The sequence below is a fragment of the Pinus tabuliformis genome, chromosome Q, assembly GCF_031772625.1.
Source record: "Pinus tabuliformis cultivar Carrire ecotype Pingquan chromosome Q, CPIR1, whole genome shotgun sequence".
Taxonomy (NCBI): Eukaryota; Viridiplantae; Streptophyta; class Pinopsida; order Pinales; family Pinaceae; genus Pinus; species Pinus tabuliformis.
The window spans coordinates 1048687612-1048700793 of NC_142296.1; positions in this window are offsets into that span (position 1 = coordinate 1048687612).

Below are 13182 nucleotides of genomic sequence, written 5' to 3' on the forward strand. Positions count from 1 at the left end.
GGATTGGATAAGCATCTAAGATTTCCTTGAGGATAGAGAATCGAAGATAGGAAGTAGATTGACACTCTTTGAGGATTGGATAGGTATTCAAGACAAGAGTGGTCAAACATGACTGATATTCTTTGAAGATGGGTATTCCAAGATAAGAACAATCCTAAAAGGACATACCTAGTGAACATCTGAGTGGGGTATGTGCTATAAGAGGTAGTGTGGTGTCTCACGTAAAGCCTCCCAACATTATGCTCTGAAATAAGAAGAGCTTGTCAGGTTAAGGACTTACTATGATGACAATTCTGGTTATGATGTTGATGTTTAAAGATGGCTTATCAATCCAATTCCTTATGAGAATATTTTAGTTTGGGAGTATCCTTGTACGAGGTGTACAATTATCAATTCCTACCTAGTTAAGAGGGAGTGTTGGAGAATGTAACTAAGTTTGGTCTTCATAATTTGTACCATTATGTATTCTATTTAAAACAATGTAAACTTTGAAATAGGAACTGATATGATTATCCGTTTCGTTGAGGTAGCAAAAAAGTCAACCGATTTTGAAAAGTGGTGATGCAGAATACACTTTTTTTTTTAGGAGCATATTTTTGACACTTTAAATTTTCTTATGTATCAAACATAAATATTTGTTTTTAAATATAGTGATTTTCATGTTGATTTTGAAACATGTTGATGCAAGATCAACCCTTTTTTTAGAGGGCTTATTTTTTACACTTTAAATTTTCTAATGTATTAAGTGTGGATATTTTTTTAAATGTTACATTTTTTTGACACTTTGAAAATTTTTATGTCCAATTTTATTTTATTTTATTTATTATTTTTAAATCATGATTACTTAACATATTTTCTAGTTGTCTTATTTCTCTTTTTTTAAATGTTGATTACTTAAAAAAACAAATATAAAAAAATATATAAAAAAAAAGACAAAAAAAACACAAAAAAATGTTTAAAAAATATTATCTTGTAAACCATAAAAATTCAAAAAAAAAATTAAATAAATAAAAACAAACCAGATTAAAAACATTAAAAAAAATTAGAAAATACTCAAATTTAAAAACAAAAAACAAAAAAATTATTAAAATTTATATATATATATATATACTTTGAAGTTATAAAAAAAAAAAAAGGCCCCCACGGGCCGTCAGGCGGTTGAAGGTCGATTCTAAGAATCGGCCTTTAGTTGCTCGGCGATCGAACTCAGATCGGACTTCGGCTGTCTGGCGACCCGTGGGGCGTGACCCAGGGTGACGAAGCTGTACGCAACTCCGTCGCCTAGGGTTGCTCCCCCACGGTCCGTTGGGCAGCCAAAGTCCAATCCGACTTCAGCCACCAGGCATCCCGTGGGGGTGCGGCCCTGGGTGACGCCCCCACAGGCCATTGGGCAGTTGAAGTCCAATCGGATCTCAACTGCTAGGTGGCCCATGGGGGTGCGACCATGGGCGATGGAGCTACATACCCAGCGACCGATGGGGGCGCAAATTTTTACTTTTTTTTTGTAAGCTTGAAAATATGTATAAATTTTTTAAATTTTAATGGTCTTTTTTTTATCCGAGTATTTTTTCTTTTTTTAGGTTTTTTTTAAATGTTTTTAATCTAGTTTTAGTAGTTTTAAAAAAACAAAATGTTAATTTTTTTTAAATTTTTTTTCATATATTTTTAGTTTTTTGCTAATGGTTTTTTAATTTTTTGTGATTTATTTACTTAATTTTATAATTTTTATAATTTTGTTTTTATTTTTATTTTATTTTTCCAATTTTTTTTATCCTTTACTTGTTTTTTTGTTTTGTTTTGTTTTTTTTTTTTTTGTTTTTGTTTGTTTTTGTTTTTGTTTGTTTTTGTTTTTGTTTGTTTTTTTTTTTTGTTTTTGTTTTTGTTTTTTATTTTTTGTTTTTGTTTGTTTGTTTGTTTTTTTTTAAATGTTGGGTTGTGTTATATTCTTTCTACGATTAGCCCACGTAGTTAATTGGGGGGTTAGAAGGGGGGCAAAGCCCCCCCCTTCGTTGCATCAATTGCATAGCGGGGGGGATCACAGGGGGTTTGAGGGGTGCAGGTAACCCCACTCTATGGGGTCCAGGGCAGCACCCTGAATTTTTTTATTTTTGGACCCTATATTAGGTTGGGCGGACCTATCTATGGTTCTGTGCATGATTTTGCACATGGTTTTGGACGCAATGGTTTTCGGTCCATGGTATTGGATGCTTCGACATGTATAAATATGTATTGTAACATTAAAAGGATCATAATAAAAAATCAAGCTGGTAGTCCCAGTTTTGGGATCCAGGGGAAAATCTATGTGTATATGTGTTTTATGTGTTATGCTCTCGCATTGTTTATTTTCTATATTTTAGAATTCATATGCAGGTAATTTATTTACGGGGTTAAAACCTACATTTGGTATCAAAGTTGTTTTGGCTTCAAGGGGATGTCTTTATTGCTGAGGGGTTTCGCTCGGGCCTGTGGTAGACCCTGTTCAGTGGGAGATATGCGGGATCGATTCTGGTGGTGAAAGAGGATGGCGAGCAGTGGAAAGATAGAGATCGAGAAATTTAATGGTCAGAGTTTTGAGTTATGGAAACTCAAGATGGAAGATTTGTTGGTGGATAAATAGCAACGGGTCACGATAGATCCAGGTACAAAACCAACGGGAGTGTCCAATGAAGAATGGAAGAAGTTGGATCAGAAGGCTAAGAGCACAATACGATTATGTGTCTTAGATTCAGTATTGTTGAATGTATCAGGGAAAGCTACGATGAAGGCTTTGTGGGACAAGTTAGGGACTTTGTACCAATCTAAGTCTTTGGTGAATAAACTGTTCCTACGGAAAAAGTTGTATAACCTGAGGATGGAAGATGGAGACTCAGTGGTAGAACATCTGAACGCATTTAACACTGTGGTAAGTTAGTTATTATCTGTTCATGTTAAAATTTTAGATGAAGATAAGTGCATCAGTTTGTTGTGTTCTCTACCAGATTCATGGGATAGTTTGGTTATTATAATAGGTAGCAATGCAACTGCCTTGCAGTTTGATGAAATAGTCTCATCCTTATTGACGGAAGAGATGAGACGGAAAAATATGGAGAGCCAGAATGGTGATGTCTTGTCTGTACGAGGACGGTCCCAGAACAGAAACAAAAATAAGTCATTGAGTGGTAGATCTAAATCTCTAGGAAAACCTTTAAATGTGTTCTGTTGGAAATGCGGAAAGGAAGGGCACTACAAAAGGGACTGTAAATCTAAAGCTCCTGACAAAGGAAAAGGATCTGATGATGCTCCTTCTGCAGAGGCAAAAACCACCTCCGATGAAGGTGGGGATGTGTACTTGGCTTCTTCAAGTACACATGTAGATCACGAGGCATGGTTGATTGACTCAGGTGCATCCTTTCACTTCACTCCCCATAGTGGTTCTGCAAGTATGAGAAATACGATGGTGGTGATGTCTTCTTAGGGGATGATAGGAAGGCCAGAATCGTTGGTCGCGGAAAAGTAAAGTTGAAGTTGCAAGGTGGAAGGGTTAGAATACTTCTGGGTGTTCTGCATATTCCTGCGTTGGCCAGAAATCTGATTTCTATAAGCAAGCTAGATGATGCAGGTGTAAAAATAGTGTTTGAGAAGAATACCTGCAAGATGGTCCAGGGAGCACTGGTATTGATGCGGGGAGTTCGGATTGGAACTCTGTACATGTTGCAAGGTAGCACTATTATTGATGGGTGCAACAATTTCGTGGTTCCTGAAAGTGGAGCAGAAAATCTAGTGGTCTCTGGAGAGAAGACCATGCTGTGGCATCAAAGGCTTGGACATATTGGAGAGAAGGGCCTTCGAATACTTCATGGTAAATGTATGGTAGAAGGTATGAATAATAGCTCTCTAGACTTTTATTTCTGTGAAAATTGTGTATATGGGAAGCATAATCGGGTGAGTTTCCCCTCTGGTGGTAAAAGGGAAAAACATATATTAGAACTTGTGCACAGTGATGTGTTTGGACCTGTGAAGGTTCCATCACTGGGTAAGTCTATGTACTATGTATCATTTATAGATGACTTCTCAAGAAATACATGGATATATTTCCTTAATAAGAAATCTGAAGTCTTTGACAGGTTTAAAGAATTTAAGGCTCTGGTGGAAAACTATACAGAGAAGAAGATAAAGGTGTCGAGGACAACTAACGGTGGAGAGTTTTACAGCAAGGAATTTGAAGAATTTTTGTAAGAAGTGTGTTATAGCATGACAAAAGACTACTCCATGCACACCTGAGCAAAATAGAGTTGCAGAAAGAATGAATAAGACATTGATGGAAAGGGCAAGAAGCATGCTCAATGGTGCCAGGTTAGGACATGAATTCTGAGTAGAGGTGGTGGAGACAGCATGCTACCTAGTCAATAGATCACCTTCATCAACATTGGACGATAAGACTCCACAAGAGGTATGGATTGGTAAGAAACCCTCTCTTTCACATCTGAGGGTATTTGGATGTGATGCATATGTACATGTTCCAGAGGAGAAAAGAACAAAATTGGATAGTAAATCTGAAAAAGTGCATTTTTATTGAGTATAAGGATGGTTAAAGGGTTATAAGCTTTGGAACCCACTAACAAAGAAGGTTGTGTACAACCGAGATGTGGTGTTCAGAGAGGTGAAAGATATTATTAAACATGAAGTACAACCAAAGGAACCTAAGAAGATAGAGTTTGAGCTTAAGGAGGAAAAATTAGACTCTACAACAGAGGAGGAATCAGAAGATGAATAGCCACAAACTCCGAGTGTGAAAAGATTAGTTCAAGAAAGAAGGCAGCCCGAAAGGTATAGTCCGTATTATTTCTATTCAAATTTTGCTTTATCTGTTACTGATGATGATCCCAGGATTGTGAAGGAAGTAATATATTTAGAGGATGGAAAACTTTGGAAAGAGGCCATGGTTGATGAAATGACATCTTTACACAAAAATGAGGCTTGGGATCTGGTGGAGTTGCCGGCTAGAAGGAAACCCATTGGTAGCAAATGGGTGTTCAAGAAGAAGACAAATGCAGAAGGAAAGGTGTAGAAATACAAAGCTCGGTTGGTAGCAAAAGGTTATTCCTAGGTGCCAGGAATTGATTTTGGTGATATTTTTTCTCTTGTTGCCAAGGTGACTTCTATTAGATTACTTTTATCTGCTGCTGCTTTTGATTTTGAGGTAGAACACATGGATGTGAAGACAACATTTCTTCACGGGGATCTGGAAGAGGAGATCTACATGAAGCAACCTGAAGGCTTTGCGATGAAGGGTAAGAAAGAACTTGTATGCAAGTTAAAGAAGTCTCTGTATGGGTTAAAATAGTCACCAAGGATGTGGTATCAGAAATTTGATACATTTATACGGGGACTTGGCTTCACCAGAAGCAAAGCAGATCACTGTGTGTATTTTAAATTAATTGGTGACTGCGTTATTTATTTGGTCTTATTTGTGGATGATATGTTGCTGGTTGGAAATGACAAAGAAATTATCCAGGATTTGAAGACGTTGTCCTCCAAATTCGACATGAAATATCTTGGTGCTGCAAACTACATTTTGTGCATGGAAATTAAAAGAGATCGGACAAAGAGGAAGCTTTGGTTAAACCAAAGGAAGTATGTCGAGACAATATTGCAGAGGTTTAATATGCAAGATAGTAAACTGGTGAAGGTTCCTATTACTATAGGTGTAAAGTTATCTGCTGAACAGTGTCCCAAGACACAAGAAGAGGAAGAGGACATGTCCCATGTTCCATATGCAAGTGTAGTTGGTAGCCTGATGTATGCAATGGTCTGTACTAGATCAGACATTACACATGCATTGGGAGTATTGAGCATGTTTATGTCAAAACCAGGGAAGGAGCACTGGACAATAGTGAAGCGAGTTTTCAGGTATTTGCGTGACACTAGTGATTATGGTTTGTGCTATCAAGGAAGACCAGGATTGGGCAAAGTGTTGGATATTCGTGGCTTTATTGATGCAAACTGGGCTGGAGATCTGGATCAGAGAAGATCCACAAGTGGGTATGTGTTTAACCTATTTGGAGGTGTAGTTAGTTGGCTGAGTAAGAAACAATCTGTAGTGGCACTATCAACTACAGAGGCAGAATACATGGCAGCCACTCATGCAAGCAAGGAAGCAGTTTGGTTGCATAGATTGTGTTCAAGTATGGGGTTAGTACAGGGAGCTATAATGATAGACTGTGACAGCCAAAGTGAAATTTTCTTGGCAAAGAACCCTGCATATCATTCAAAGACAAAGCATATTGATATTCAATATCACTTTGTGAGGGATATGATAGAAGACAAAAAGGTGTTGTTGGTAAAGTTGGACACTTTGAAGAATATTGTAGATGCATTGAAAAAATCTATGAGCTCTGAGAAGTTGTCTTGGTGTGGAGAAACAATGGGCATTGTAGGGCTGGATAAATGACTAAGCTCTCTTGTGGCCCCCTGTGGAAAGAAAACAACAAGTGGGAGAATGTTGGGTTGTGTTAAATATTATTTCCAGGACTAGCTCACGTAGTTATCTGGGGGGTTAGAAGGGGGGCGGGCCCCCCCCTTCGTTGCGCTAATTGCGTAGCGGGGGGGATAACAGGGGGTTTGAGGGGTGCAAGTAACCCCACTCTATGGGGTCTGCGGTAGTGCCCCAGAAAATTTTGTTGTTGGACCCTATATTACTCTATGGGGTCTGGGGTAGTGCCCCAGAAAATTTTGTTTCTGGACCCTATATTAGGTTGGGTTTACCTACCTATGGTTTTGTGCATGATTTCGCACATGGCTTTGGACGCGATGATTTTTGGTCCATGGTTTTGGATGTGATGGTTTTCGGTCAATGGTATTGGATGCTTCAGCATGTGTAAGTATGTATTGTAACATTGAAAGGATCATAATGAAAAATCAAGCTGGTAGTCCCAGTTTTGGGATCCAGGGGAAAATCTCTGTGTATGTGTTTTATGTGTTATGCTCTCGCATTGTTTATTTTCTATGTTTTAGAATTCGTATGAAGGTAATTTCTGTATGGGGTTAAAACCTACATTTTATATATTTCATTTTTTTGGGTTTTTTTTTTTTTTTGTTTTTTTTTTTAACTTTTTAAATTTTTTGTTTTTTGTTTTTTTCATTGTTTTAATTTTTAATTTTATGTTTTCATTATTCTTTTGAAATTTTAATGTTTTTCGGAGTCATGATAAATATTTTTTATGCCATTATTTCAAAGTGTTGAAAATTTATCGTGAAAAAAAAACATACCTTATTTCATCAACACATGTTGAAAATTTACCCTAGAAAAAGAAAATGCTATCCCAGCATCAACGCTTTTCATTTTCACTATGTTTTTTGCACAAAAAATTGGTTTTCAGTGCCATTTTTAAAAATGTTGAAAATTTACCCTAAAAAAAAAAGTGTTATTCCAACATCAATGCTTTTCATTTTGAGGGTGTGTTTTGCACAATTTTTGCACAAAAAATTCGTTTTCACTGCCATTTTTAAAACATGTTGAAAATTTACCCTAGAAGAAAAAATTGTTATTCCAACATCAACACTTTTCATTTTTAGCACTGTTTTTCATGTTTTTCGGGGTTTTTTTTGCTAGAATTCCCGTTTTGAGTTTATAGTTCCCGTTTCAAAGTTTACATTGTTTTAAAAAGAAAAAGAAAAGAAAAAGAAAAATTATTATTATTATTATTTTTATAGACAAGCACGTTCTTCATTCTTCTAGGTTTTTGAGTCAAATATTCAAAGTCCTATTTGGACCTATTGTAAAAGAAAAAGAAAAAAAAAATTAATATGTAATTTTGGGTCAAAAACTCCTCTAGGTGCCACGTCGATCTACTTGTCAAGTCAACCCTGCCCCAATGGACATGTCTACAATATAAATAGAGGGAATATGGAGCTCAGTTGGACACACACACTTGATGGATTGTGATTTGAAATATCACAGAGAGGGAAGAGAAGAAGCGGAGAAACGAAATTTGAAAGAGAGGATTTCTTCTTGAGCTAGAATTTGTGGAAGTTCTGCCTTGGTACATCTCTTGTTGTTGGTCTCTTGTAGATGGATTTGCTGGAAAGAAGGAAGGCTTGACTTGGCATCTGGAGGTGAAAGATTTCTATGGTTATGGGTCTTGGATATCTCATTTGATATGATTCTATAAGAAGATAATTTTATGGGTTTTCCCCTTGGAGGGGTTTTTCCCTAACTTGGAGCCTATATCTTGTGTATTTTTTACTTCTGTGATTTTCATGTTCTTGTATTATGGTAATCTCTTGATGAAAGAAGAAAAACACAATAATAATAATGCCAACAAATATCACAAGTAATTATCATGAAGGAAAATCTATCTTAATCCACAGTTAGCCTGATTTTCCAATAGAAAGGACCATCCCCATAGAAAGAAAAAGGAGGACAACCCTTGCAAGCTCGAGGGACAAGAATTAGTAACACAAAACGCTGAGAAAGAGGAGGGAGCGCTCCCTCAATCTCCTTGAAGGACACAAACATATATTGGAAAAGACTTCCTTATATTGTATTTTTCGTGATTTCTTTAAGGTTGATGTGAACCTTGTAAAGAAGTCTTGAACTGATTTTGGTATGTGAATATACATATTCACACTTATATGATAGCTGAAAATTCCATGAACATTGGACTCATGGGGATTAAATCGATTTTTGCAGGATGTTTTATTTTAATACTTATGTGCAATAGTTTTAATATTATTAACTTCATGGATTGACATCATTTTGATTATACATTTACACATGGACATGTTGTTCTTTCAAATTTTTCTTTTATGATTGTGGTTTTGATTTCCCTTTTTGTCTTGGTTGTCCTCACCTTCCTTTTCAAATCTTTTTCTTTTGAATGTTATGCTCGGAGCCCGAGGAAACTTGTTGAGAATGGGAGTAAAGCCACAAATCTCTAGTAAGAGAGTGTAGTGGAACCTAACAGAGCATAGGACTTGAGAGAGAGGCCTATGCATGAAGGAAAATGAGGAAGGCCAGGAATGGGCAGTGCATGATTGACATGGAAAAAACATGCTGATGTTGGGTAGAGGGACCGAAATAGACTATAGCTGGAATACTTTGGTGCGTTTCTCCTAAATGTGACAATAGGTGCAAATGAGGAATTATACATGATTGGAATTTAACTGTGTAAACATTGTTATCATAAAATAATGACTAGAAGAATTGGCACTAACAACAAAGTGAAAGGAAGAGGAAAAGGGAGGAAGTCTAGAAAGTGAATTCCCTTGACTAATGCATGCTTTGTTTATATGCAGGGAGTTATATAACCATGGTTTTAATTGACATAAGTCAATATCTGCCATGTCCTTGATTAAGTGGAAAATAATATGACAACAAAATGGGCTAGTTGGGTCCATGGGAACAATGGACAATGAAATAGCACAAAGTAAGTTCTCTTAAATTTAACTGTAACTACACATATAATTATGTATTGTATACATGATCATGCTGATATATATATATATATATATATATATATATATATATATATATATATATATATATATATATATATAGATGAAAATGCCGTTTTGTATGTTAGGGTTTTTAGGGGTCATTTTTATGGAAGAACGATTGTTTCAATTTATTTGAGGCATGTGAATGGCATAAAAATGTTCCTAGTTTGATGAGGAATCAATTGGGAAAATGTAGCCCTAATCGCTCTATGATTTTAATATCATGTGAATAAGATTCTTATATTATGCCAATGTTATATTATGAACAAAGAATGCTAAGGGATATATTAGTAGAATGAAAGTAGTGTGATTTGCAACATGTTGGGACAAGCATGGACAATTGAAGAAACCATAGACCCTGGATTTGTATTGTGAATGCACACAGTAAAGCGTGGGAAATACACTAGAGACCATGCACCTGGTGTTTGTGGATAGAGATAGTGTGGTATCTGGATTTTCAACATTGTTGTGTACATATTATACTGTGCCATGTTTATTGTGTGTGTGTCGTGTTGTACCATGTGTATTTGTCATGATGTATTGGATAATTGCATTGAATTCCTCTTTTTGAGAGGACCAAAATTGACCTAAAGATCATCAAATTTGGACAAGGGAAAGTGTATTTTTGAATTATGAGCCCACATGTACATATTCGATTAGGTTGTCCCTAAAGAAAATTGGACAGGATTGGAAAGCTATAAATACAAGTGACTTCAACCTCATTTGAAATAATCATGGAGCATTCTTCTATTCTCTTCTTTCTTTTGGCTCACACAAGTCTGAGGCTTATCCATGGAGAATTGATTCGCACGAAGGAGAAATTGCAAGGTCTGAAGCTCACATTTATGTTTTAGGGTTTTGGGCCTCAGTCGCAAGCATGACACAGGAAGATCTCGACTACAGTCACTCACTGGCCAACTCATCCGTGCGACTGAAGGTTTCCAGTCGCTCGCACAACTCGTCCTCCATGCGACTGGAAGCTAGGGTTTTTGGGTTGCAGTCGCTAGCTTGGAAAAATATAATTTTGGCTGTAGTCGATGGCTTATAGGCTCAAGGGAGTAAGTAAGGTTCTTCATACCAATTACGAAAAAATGGATATTTCTCTCTAATACTCTCTAGAAAGGACGAGAACCACTACACACCATTCAACCCTAATGGATTGACTTAGTAATATGGACTTAGTAATAAAAGGTAAGGTCGTTGTATGTATGACTACGAAATTTGAAAGGATGTCCTAGGATCTACATTGATCACTCCATAAATAAGAACTAGATAAGCCGAAATAATCAAGCTATGAAGAACCAGACACTAAATCTCGCTCACGAAAGCCAGACACTACTGGATCAAATTTTTCTTAATCAACTGAAGAATCAATAACCAAGACTGGATTTGACTAATTGTCATGTTAGATGATGGCGGGATTAGATAGCTTTAGATGACTAGAAGTATTTTCTACTAGTGGTTCTCGATATTTAACAGAGGAATCTGGCTCTCTTGCATCCGAATCTCCATCATGAATATCATTTTTTGCATCAACTTATTCAAAAGCATAAATCTCATCGCAGAAGTAGAAGAAATAACCCTATAAGAATATGCTATTTGTGTGTGCTTATATTTCTTTCTAGATCGATAGTTTGCTCATAGAAAGAAGAAAGCACCATAACCAACAATAACATAACACCACATATGTAGATATGACACTAAGTGAAGGGAAGTTGGGATAAGAAAATATGCCATGGGCTTATAGGACATAGGCTAAGTAACCAATGCAATGAGGGGCGTCCCTCACCCTCCCTAGTGGGTGAGCCACTTAAATGTCCTGCATAATATCACCTCCCATAGGTCGGCACAGGCCTTGTACCCCACCCCTTTAGATACTTTTTATTTATGTATAGATGTTAGGCCCCTATACTAGTAGTATAGGGGCCTAAATGTTATGAAACCAGCTCACAAAAAGATAGAAAAGAGAGATCCACGCCTTAGAATTCAGCCTCTTCGAGGGGGCAACCTCCTTTACATTACATAAATGAACAATTCTTAGATGAATCAAATGAAAATACCTCCTCTCTATATATAGGAGTCTAAGTGGTCCCAATACAATCAAAGCCTACATAACAATAATATTGTAGGGCACAATAATAACAATAGTGGGCTTCTATGTGGCACAATAGTAACAATATGGGCACTACATGGGTACATCAATATAATAAGTGGATATAATAAGTGGGTTGTACTAATAACAATAAGGGGTTATACTAGTAGTATAGGGGCCTAACATGCCCCTCTCCTTCAAAAAGCGTTGTCCTCAACGCTTGAGTAGTTCTTGATGCTTCTGTATAAGATTCTTGTCCTCCCATGTGGAATCTTCAGCGGGTAAGTTCTTCCACTTGATGAGATACTCTGAAATTGATCGATTTTGTAGCTGTCGGGTTCTTGTTTCTGTGACTGCTCCTGGTTCCAATATGATTTTTCTTTCCTCTTCAATTTCTAGCAATATTGTTTGAATTGGGATCTTTTGCAACTTTTGAATAAGTGGCCATACTTCTTCTTCCTTCTTCCATTCATCCCTTGCTTCGTTTATCCAATCTGGTTGGATAATATAAATAGTACAAAACAATGCTTCCACATCCTCATCCTTGAAGAGTCTTCCCATTCGGTAAGGTCTCCATTTTTTAAGTGCATGTAGTATTGCCAACATTTCCTTCTCATAAATAGCTTGCTTGAGATGTAGCAGTAAAAATACCCAATCACTCACATCAAAACATTTTTCACTATGATGTTGATCTACCTGTTGTTTCATTTGATTTTGCACCGAAGTGGCGTTATCCTTTAAAAGTTGGAGAACTTGCTGTTGATGCTCGATATGATCTTTCTCTACTTGAACCTTTTTCTTCTTGATATGTCCTTCTATCTTTTGAGGAGCGGTAATTTCTTCCAGTCCTTTACAAGATATGGTCAGATTCATTTCTTGATGCTCGATGTGATCTTTCGCTTCTTGAACATTTTTCTTCTTGATGTGTCCTTCTATCTTGATAGTTTGAGGAGTGGTAATTTCATCCATTGAATTACAAGATATGGTTGGATTCATTTCTTCTTTCTCGATGTGATCTTTCACTTCTTGCACCTTTTTCTTCTTGATATGTCCTTCTATCTTGAGAGTTTGAGGAGTGGTAATTCTTGCCAATGCTTTACAACATATGGTTTGATTCATTTCTTCTTTCTCTGGGGTGGTGTCCTGATGTATATCCTCTTCTTTTGATGTTTCTTGATCCTTTTCTTCCTCCTCTTCATATTATATGTAAAATAAATTCTTCTCAGCACACCTATGACCTTTAGTGCATTTGCTATCACAATTGTAACAAAGCCCTTTTTCTCTTTTTTCTTCCAATTGTTGTGGTGTAACCCTTGTAGGTTGTGGAAGGCTGGGAGAAACAACACTTCCATCTTTATAGTTGTGAGGGGTATGCTTCTTGGTTTCCATAATTTTGCTTTCCATTATGTCACAAAGCCCTTTTACTCTTTCCAATTGTTGTGGTGTTGCTCTAAAGAAGGTGTTGCTCTTTATATCCTCATAATGTGCTATCATTTCCTCCGTGAAAATTGACCACGTAACAAGTTTTTTACGAGAACAAAGCCCTTTGTACCATAAAAATTGATCTGGTTCTAAATATGAAGATGCAATACATACCTTTTGTAACAGTTGTA